Source organism: Anabrus simplex, chromosome 2, assembly GCF_040414725.1.
Source record: "Anabrus simplex isolate iqAnaSimp1 chromosome 2, ASM4041472v1, whole genome shotgun sequence".
NCBI lineage: Eukaryota > Metazoa > Arthropoda > Insecta > Orthoptera > Tettigoniidae > Anabrus > Anabrus simplex.
In genome coordinates this window covers 722,412,174-722,422,174 of record NC_090266.1, presented here as the reverse complement: position 1 = coordinate 722,422,174, position 10,001 = coordinate 722,412,174, and the positions used below count along the sequence as shown (strand labels likewise).

The window sequence follows — 10,001 nt, the reverse complement described above, 5'->3', positions numbered from 1 at the left end:
TTATCTGTGTCGGTGTGACGTAAAGCCAATTGTAAAAAAAAGAGGTTTGATTTTGTCAATTATCACATGCATTATGGAATAACTTTTGCCCATGTTCCGTAATATTCAATAATCTTGTTTATTAACGTCCACTCTAGTGCCGATAATTAATGCAATTAGCTACGCAGTTACAACATTTTACTCGGTTATGTACTCGGATTAGATGCTTGTTGTTTAAAGGGGCCCAACACCTAGGTCATCGGTCCAGTACTCGGTTTAATCGAGGACCGACGTTATAGTACTTGCTCCGAACCAAACCGCTCCGTCTCCACAACTAGGTCAACTCCACTGTCAGGCAGTTCTAAAGATGTTTTTCTTTCCAAGGAATCCCTCGTCTGTCAAATGGGAGTGGGATTCCGTTACTCTCATAGGTCGGAGGCTTGCTTAAAACGTTATGAGCGTGCTCGGTGAAAATTCTCTGAAACAGGATGCTACCCTTACTTACACATAGTCCAAGTGAGGATCTTTCCTCTAACGGACTAGGGACCACCGGTGGATTGTATAATCCTAGCCGCCTGAGCATAAGGAGGGTCATGTCCGATTTCCCACTCCCATTCCATAGTAACTAGTATCCCGACCCTCAGGACCACTTATTTAGGACACCCAGCCGTTGCCTACGGTTCACGAACTAGGATGTGACTACTGTAACCCACACCAAGAACCATGTATTGTATTTTCTTCGAATTTAATGTTTTGTCTGGATTAATTTTAATTATTATCAAAATATAATTCACCTCCCGTCTAGGTGTATGTACATTCAATTGTTTCTGAGAAAAATGTACCTGAGAGGAACTTCTACAATAGCATGTGCTGGTTATTCTTTGAGTGCCTGTGCATACACGATTCACTATGTGATGGAGTGTGTCAGTTACAACACTACGTTATTTTACGACAGTAAAATGATTCTATTCCGTGGCCCATTCAGGTCGCGAAATTTTCGTTGATAAATTCCTTGACTTCCTGATGGGAAATCCAACCCATAGCCTTCCACGTTAACGAAGCGTAGTTTTACCTCTAGGATAACACATAATTACGTTTGCCTCAAACTTCATATAACCGACGATCGCGGGATTTTGTGGTGCATTTCACCGTGAAAAATTTAGCTTATAATCTAATCACTTATGGGAGATGTAGCTTGATTTTTTTTATTACTTCGGTACAGGATTCGAAGTCAATAGCACTTGACGACTGACCTTTCTTTCCCGAGAAAGTGCGTTAATGCTCTTATTTACAACTCTGTTCATCGGGATCCACTTTAAATGTCGGGAGGAAGATAAAACTCCTTGCCTCGACCAGTGATCCAACCTTGATTGTTTCAGTGAGGTCACTAACGTGTTAGACCACCGTGCCGCTTAAATACACGCCAAGCTCCAAAACTATAAACTAAATTCAAAACATTGATTGCTCTCTGTGGGAGCTGTCATCGCAGGATCCAGATGATTTAGGAAGTGTTTCGCTGCTACCTTTCTTGAGATAAAGCATCACTTCATTCTCCACTGGAAGCACGCCGAGGAACATGTTTGCGGAACAGAGTATGTGTATGCTTGCCCCGCTGCAGGCACCGAGTGGGATGTGAGATGATCTCTGATCAGCACCGCCAGATGGAATACGAATAGCCGATAATGGCTAAGTCTCGGCCAACCTAGGTGTATCTGCAACATTTCCGATGGTCATACACACTCCCTTGTCTGGAAGGTTTGTGCGCCATGAATATTTAGGGTTTCAAATATAGTGTTTACATAAAAAAAGAAGGAGCTGATCTCTTCTTGTCATGGTGTCCTTCGGCTACATATCTTTTCTTCTTTTTAACACGTAATTCCACTTAATTGCAAGAGCAAGGGAGAATGAGGAGAGACACGCAGGATTTGTCAAGCCCCTGGAGCTGTTCCCTGTCCCTCCACAAGGAATGTGTCCAGTAATTCTGGCCTTGGCTACTGTCTTACATACATAATTATAATAACTGTAGGTAGCAAGACGCTGATGGCATTTCGAGAGCCAACTTGAAAACTAGAAGTTGAATTTCTTCCACTTATAGCAGTGCGAAGTTCTGTGAACTGAAGATTTCATAATATAAGATGTTCCAACTAAAAATACAGTAGCTGTGAATTCTGCTGTATAATCAAAAGATGTCAATTTCCATTCCAATATTTATTCAGTGGTTACAAAAAATATACTACGGTTATGTGGCATGTTTAATGGTATATTATTTGTGTTTAATTTACCGGACGAGTTGACTATGCGGTTAGGGGTGCGCAGCTGAGAACTTGCATTCGGGAGAGAGTGGGTTCGAACCCCATTGTCGACAGCCTTGAAGATGGTTTTCCTTGGTTTCCCCATTTTCACAGCAGGCAAATGCTGGCTGGGACTGTACCTTAATTAAGGCTACGACCGCTTCCTTTCCACTCCTAGGCCTTTCCTATCCCATCGTCGCCATAAGACCTATCTGTGTCGGTGCGACGTAAAGCCCCTAGCAAAAAAAAAGGCCTTTCCTATCCCATCGTCACAGTAAAACTTATCTGTGTCGGTACAACATAAACCAAATTGTAACTAAACATAACAGTATTCAATTATTTACCATAATTCTGACGACATGGAAGTCTATTAAAAGAGGGCCTACATAAAAACAATTTAGGAAGTCAAGTTTTGTAACTAAATGTTATTTACAATAATTACACGATTTAATATTTAATTAAAATAAATAAATACCGGTAAATAAATAAATCGTGTATAAATATACTTGTTGATTATGTATAAGTTATCACTGCTAATCATGTGTAAAATATATAATTTTTTTATCATTTCTCACTGCTCATCAATTCTCTCAATCAACCTGTTGACTGATCACGGATCCATCCATAATTAATTCACTCATTTATGTGCTCACATACTTCCCTCCAATCTGTTATTCGCTAATTCTCTCACGCAGTCACTGACTCATCTGATAATTTCTTTAAATAATGTATTTCTTAATGAATGAAAACCTACAACCTTTTTTTCAGTCATTGACCGGGGCAGGGATGTAATGAATGAAGCAGATAGAGGCTGTTGGTACGTTGGGGTCGCCACTCCCAAAGTGATTTATTAATGAATGATAGATGCAATGAAATGAGAATGGAGAGTGTTGCTGGAATGAAAGGTGACAGGGAAAACCGGAGTACCCGGAGAAAAACCTGTCCCGCCTCCGCTTTGTCCAGCACAAATCTCACATGGAGTGACCGGGATTTGAACCACGGTATCCAGCGGTGAGAGGCCGACGCGCTGCCGTCTGAGCCACGGAGGCTGCAATGTATTTCTTAATGTACTCCCTAAAATTCGAAAGGGGCAAGTTTTGACAACTACCGTAATTTCAGTCAGCTGCGGTTTCAATGTTAAGAATGTGAGATAAGGATCGTACACCATTCAGTATTCCCTTGTATCATTCCCACCGCTTATTAGGGTCATTATGAAACAGTTATCTGGTCTTTCTACTCACAATTCTCCGTACTGTCTCTCCAATAATATCCTGGAGCAGTTCGTTAGAAGTTAGATGGCACAAACCTGCGCGTGGCAGTGATCTTTAAGGGAAAAGGAGGAAGGAATCTAGTAGAGGGGCTAACTACCGCTGCGCTGCTCACTTGAATAACCGGCAATACGGTTACAATAGCGAGGAGCTGGCGAGAACACTCCAGGAGCAACTGGCGCAGTGAAAGATCCTCCCTCCACTCACTCTGCAACACACGGACTCGCCCGGATACGAAACTCCTTTTGTGCGCTGTTATGGTTTTGTACCATCAGGTAGTAATCTACCTCTACTTCAGTAACAACATCAAAGAATATTTGGTCATGCTAAGCGCCGTTTCCGAAATTCCTAGTTAGTCGGAATCCAACCCAATAATATTATTATTAGTGATTATTACAAATTTCTTCATTTGATACTGCCTTTTTCCCCACACCTTCGGGGTCGCGGTGCTAAATGTGTCGCACAATTGGATTTGGTTCTGTTTTATGGACCGATGCCCTTCCTGACATCAACATTGTGTATTTCTGTGGTGGTTGGTAGTATGGTCTGTTGTCTGAATATGAAGAGGAAAGAGTTGGGACAAATACAAACACTCGGTCCCCGAGTCAGTAAAATTAATCAGTTGCGATTAAAATCTCCGACCTGGCCTGGAATGGAACCCGGAAGCCCCTGAACCGAAGGACGGAACGCTGACCATTCAGCCAAGGCGCCGGACGTTAGTATAACCATACTAAGCATACGAATGTGGTTCTCACAGTATCTGTCAACAACTTCTTTATGTATCATTTACTTTTATAAATGTTTAACCATTAAATGCAATTTGGAATATTATTTTGATGTTTAGAAATGAGTTTTGGATCCTCTCAGAGGTTTTTAGGAAGTGAAAACAATGAGAATAATAGGAAAATAGTTTAATACGGTTTTTGTATACTACAACATTATTGAATATACGGTGGTATGGTGGTTCATGTTATTGTAGGTCAAAATATTAATGTTGTATTTTGCCAATGTATAATTCACCAAACCATAGTGTGCAATAAGTTGTCTCATGTTGTGAGTACAGTCACTCGTACGGTTCATTTTTTATATGAGAGATTATAATTTACACAAAGACCTTTCAGAACCGACCTTGAGGAACATTGTGTCATACACACAGATCTTCCAACTGAATATCAATACAAGACGGTATCATTTCTTCGCTCATCAACATATGCCACTTCAGTCCACAGTGTAGGTAACCATTGATGACTGATGTCAGAAATATTCGATAAGCACCAAATGAAACACGCATTGGTTAGCTAAATTTCACCTAGAGCCGCTCAAATTATTCTTAAATCTATACATTAGATATGGTATGTCATGGACAGAAGGGTTAGACTTTAAAAACTTCTTGTAGTCATTCAACGTAGGGGCTTAAAGCATGGTGTTCAACAGTTCCAGGAAACAAATATATGGTAAGTCCATCGTTCAACCTGTGGCGTCTATAACAGCCCATAGTTTTGGTAATTTATTGTGATTAGGATTGGGCTTGGTTTGAGAAAACCTCCTCTGTGCTAGACACTATCACAACGTTCGTCTGGAGATGATGTGGATAAGCCATGGAAGATCACATCAAGAATGGCCGAGAATAGAATGAGAACAACTTGTCTTCTTTGTCCTTGCGAGGCTGAGTTCACTCCGCCCCAACCTACATCTCAGGATTTAGGTAAATCCTGTATGACAGGGCCGGGAATTTAACATGGGCTAAAAGGCGGAAAGCTTACATGTTAGCTCTTAGCTCGCCGTAGTAACCACTCTGAGGTTAGAGGTCATTACAACATGGCACAAAGTTGTCATTATGAACGAAACATGGTGATGTTCTCAGATTGCTCCAGTGGAAACACACAGTAAATAGTATTTCTGTTTGGGCTGATGACTATTATAATTTTCATGAAATTGGAACTCTTTTAAGGACATTCATTACAAATTGTTGTCGAGGTAAGTGGAGATATGGCAGCGACAGCTGTAGTTTACTCATTCAGCGGTATTCAGCCTCATGTTTTCAATAACTTTAAAGAGAGTGTTTTGGGTTGATGGAATTAAAGTGAAGGAGTAATATACCTCGTAGAACTGCAATAACAAGAGCTTAATATTTGAACAGGTACTGAGCGGTACGCTTTATGTTGTTTACGTGCTTTCTCATTGGTAATGGATAACCATACCACGTAATTATTTTTACAAGGCTGGACACTTCATGTACATATACGCTGTTGCACTCCGAGATGATGTATAAGTGTGGCTGTTGACATTGCGGTACGAATATGCTGCAGAATATCTAATTTACTCGATCCAGTAATTAAAAAAAAAATGAATTATTCCCTATTTTATTGGTATTGTATGCAATGTGATCATAGGGCCTGAGTTAAACTAGTCGTGTTGTAACTCATTTCTTTCCCTCATTCGTCTTTTCTTCTTCTAAACGGAGGGCAACTATGTGAATTAATTCAGATCCACTGCCGTGATCTAAGGATTATTGCATAGGAGTCTCCTGTGATTTCTGCAACGAATTTTACAGTGGTTTTAACGAATGCTCTCGTCATACAACTACATAAGACAGGAAATAGGTTATAGGACATTCTCTGTATTGAACACGAGTTGTTATCTGCAGTTGTGAAGCTTGTAGATTTACAATATACCTTAAGGTTGAATGTTAATTTAGGATACTTCATGTATTAACCGCTAACCGATCATCTCTTCACAATACAGGATATATGAGAAATAGACGTTCAAAAACGTCCGTATTATGATCGCTTCTCCACTCTATACAGGTCCGAAGTCCAGTTGCAGCCTTATTGCCGAAATCTGTCCTGCATTGCACCCTATATTGCGCTCATGTACCTTGTTCTCATTTCTTACAGTACAAGCTCTTGGTAATTGCAAATAATCTCACAAATTTCTAGGAACGGTGCAAATGTGCTTACTAGTTTTCTTATATATTATGGGTTATCCATGGAAAAATTCAGTGCAACGATTATTCTTCGTCCGATACGCAGTTTTAAGTGCGATGCTTTGTCTGTCGCAGAAATATCAATGCTAAGTAAATAGAGGAACGAATTTACAGTTCATGGACATAAAATGAATTTGTCAAAAACTATGTCTTCAGCCGTTTAATGTGTATATTTTTTCTTCTGTTTAGGATCGCCATGCCACTGGCCATGAGGAACCCGAGGTGGACGCCAGCCAGGACTACGAACTTCTCCTAGGCTACGAGAATGGAACGCATACTGTTCTACGGTTCCGGCGTCCATACGATACTTGTGACCCCCATGACTTCAGAATCACGGTAAGTCACAGTAGATATTTTTGTCTTTATTAATTGCTAAGCTGACTATTTTGTGCCATTTCTGTATGATTCTTTAGTGATGCTATTTTACCTGGAGCTTCTCGCAGGTATATATGAGGTGTGTCATTGACTTCTTATTCTACTATAGAGGATAGGAATATCACCGATGATCTTAGATGTTAGGCCCCTTCAAACAACAAGCATCAATATCACCGTTCAAGTGCCTTGCAGATTTGAGTGGATATTAACTACCGGGCGTCGTATCTTAATTCGAAATCTGTAACTGGTGGTGGTGGTGGTGGTGGTGGTGGTGGTGGTGGTGGTGGTGGGAATGTTTCATGACTTCGGCGGGGAAGTATAACAAGAATATCATTCCTTTCTAACTCTGATCATCATTGGAGAAAAAGGAAGGTCCGATTTTCGAGGAGCGGAAGGACCAAGTAGTCAATGGTCGGGAGTTAACTAGAGTTGGCCAAGGGAGGTCGTAGATGAAAGATGAAAGCAAGGATCCAAGCACTATTCATTTGTCTTCCTCTCTCATTTTTCCCAAACCCTGGTAGGATCACAGGTGTATATGAGGATATGACGCAGTTTTACGACAAGAAACCAATCCTGTGTGGAGAAATGTATTAATCATGTATGTGTTTCTGTGGAAACTGATAAGAGTGCTGTGTTTTGTCAGTGAAGAGGTATGTGTTTAGACAAACGTAAATACCCAGTCTCCGAGCGAGAGAACTTTACCAGACGTGGCTAAAATTAAAATCCCCTAGGACGGCCAGGATACGAACCCGGGACTCTTTGAAACTAAAGGGCGCAACGCTGACAAGTCAGGGAGCTGAACTGAGCCTGGCACTAGTTAGTGGAAACAATACCGGACTCAGCTAGAGGACTATGGTTGCCATTCCACACTTATAAATAGAGAACCCCGAAGCTTGTGTTAAGATTTAATTTTGAAAATGCCTTATTTCGTGTATATCGTATTAATGTTTCATTCGTGAAAAATTGTAATTTTCGCGAAGATTTCATGAGCAAATTCTCGAGCCTTTCATATAAAATATCTTGGAATCCTGTCTTTTTCCCTTCAAACAACAACACCCACCCCCTATTACCACTACCACTACCATCACTATTTACCGAGCTCGATAGCTCCAGTCGCTTAAGTGCGGCAGTGTCCAGTATTCGGGAGAGAGTGGGTTCAAACCCCACTGTCGGCAGTCCTGAAGATGGTTTTCCGTGGTTTCCCATTTCCACACCAGTCAAATGCTGGGAATACCTCAGTTAAGGCCACGGCTGCTCCCTTCCACTCCTAGCCCTTTCCTATCCCATCGCCGCCATAAGACCTATGTGTGTCGGTGCGATGTAAAGCCAATTGTTAAAAATACACCACAATCACCGTAATCAAATAGACCGTAGCAGTAATGAATCTCATGACAATCGACAACTCGTTTTTGTTTGTCATTAATAACAAGAGCAACCAACCTCGGGTGTTGTGCAGCACATTGTTGTAGTCAGGCTGCCACGGAGCGCACTCCTCTCACTGCAGTTTATCATGGGAATGGCGAACATCGATAGGGAGGTACACTTCACTCACATTGAGTGGATGAGCTGGATATTCAGCTTCCATTCAGAACCCTTATTCGTTCATTTCACGAATAACAATGATGTGATGGGGGCGTGCAAGCTGGCAGATGCTCCAAATGTCTGCCATCTGATCTGTCTTCAGAATCAAGTTAGTAATCCCCAATGAGAATCGGTTTGCCTATATTGCGCTTATAAATAGCAATTTTCTTCCAAGCTTTCTCTCGAGTAATCTTGTGGATGATCTGGTTAGAAGGCTATCGCTCAGCCGATCGTACGATGGGGCCTGGTTAATAATAACTGTCTTCATTTCCTTCCCACTGTCTAGTGCCTTTATCGATAGTCTATATATTTAGCATGACAGTGTCTGCCAGAGATAGATTGTACTGTTGATTCATATCCTTATCTTATACGAGTCTATGAAATAACTTTAAGAATGATGTAAATGAAAATAATTACAATTTGGTGAGGAATCACGAGAAAGTAAGTATTGTTTCTGTAGAAAATTTCTTACGAACTGTGCAGATTCCCAGTCCTGTTACGGATCCTTGGTGGGATTTTCACTTTCTCGGCTGGTTAATGAGTTCAGTTCCCGTCTCTGCACGCATTTAACCCTGGTTAAAAGGAATTTGAATAAATTATGGTTAGACTATTTTTTTTAAAATTTCTTTATCAGATGGCTACTACAGTACTGGCTGTAAATAGAGAATTATGAAAACGATTTGTTCAGTCACATAGGCTTGAAATAATAATAATAATAATAATAATAATAATAATAATAATAATAATAATAATAATAATAATAATAATCATCAGAAGAAGAAAAGGCCACTTTAACGTCCCATCATTTGCTAACGAGTTTGAGAGACGCTGACGTGTCGGCATTTTGTCCCACGGGAGTCCTTCACCGTGTCGGAGGCCATGGACAGAAAGTTAACCCATTCAAGTATTATTATTATTATTATTATTATTATTATTATTATTATTATTGTCATTAAGTTTTCTTTTTAGGATTTAGCCCGGTAGGTCCAATTTCATCTAGGGAGTGGAAAGGAAGCGGCCGTAGTCTTAATTAAGGTAGAGCCAGAGCATCTGCCTGGTGTGAAAATGGGAAACCATGGAAACCATCTTCAGAGCTGCCGACAGTGGGGTTCGAACTCACCGTCTCCCAGATGCAAGCTCACAGCTGCGCGCCTTTAACCACACGGCCAACTCGCCCATTATTATTATTTTTATTATTATTATTATTTCATTATTGTCATTAAGTTTTTTTTTAGGATTTAGCCCGGTAGGTCCAATTTCATCTAGGGAGTGGAAAGGAAGCGGCCGTAGCCTTAATTAAGGTAGAGCCAGAGCATCTGCCTGGTGTGAAAATGGGAAACCATGGAAACCATCTTCAGAGCTGCCGACGGTGGGGTTCGAACTCACCGTCTCCCAGATGAAAGCTCACAGCTGCGCGCCCTTAACCACACGGCCAACTCGCCTATTATTATTATTATTATTATTATTATTATTATTATTATTATTATTATTATTATTATTATTATTCCGGAGATTCTGTGG

The 10,001-nt window shown here is 40.6% G+C and overlaps 1 protein-coding gene across 1 annotated transcript in view; it reads left to right on the top strand.

Annotated features, from left to right (window-relative positions):
• Positions 1 to 6,740: 6,740 nt before the first annotated feature.
• LOC136864403 (MOXD1 homolog 2) overlaps positions 6,741 to 10,001 on the top strand; it is a 795,728-nt gene continuing 792,467 nt past the window's right edge. Inside the window, exon 1 of the mRNA XM_067141347.2 lies at positions 6,741 to 6,860. The gene's annotated coding sequence lies outside the window, so the exon portion shown is untranslated. The remainder of the gene's footprint in view (positions 6,861 to 10,001) is intronic.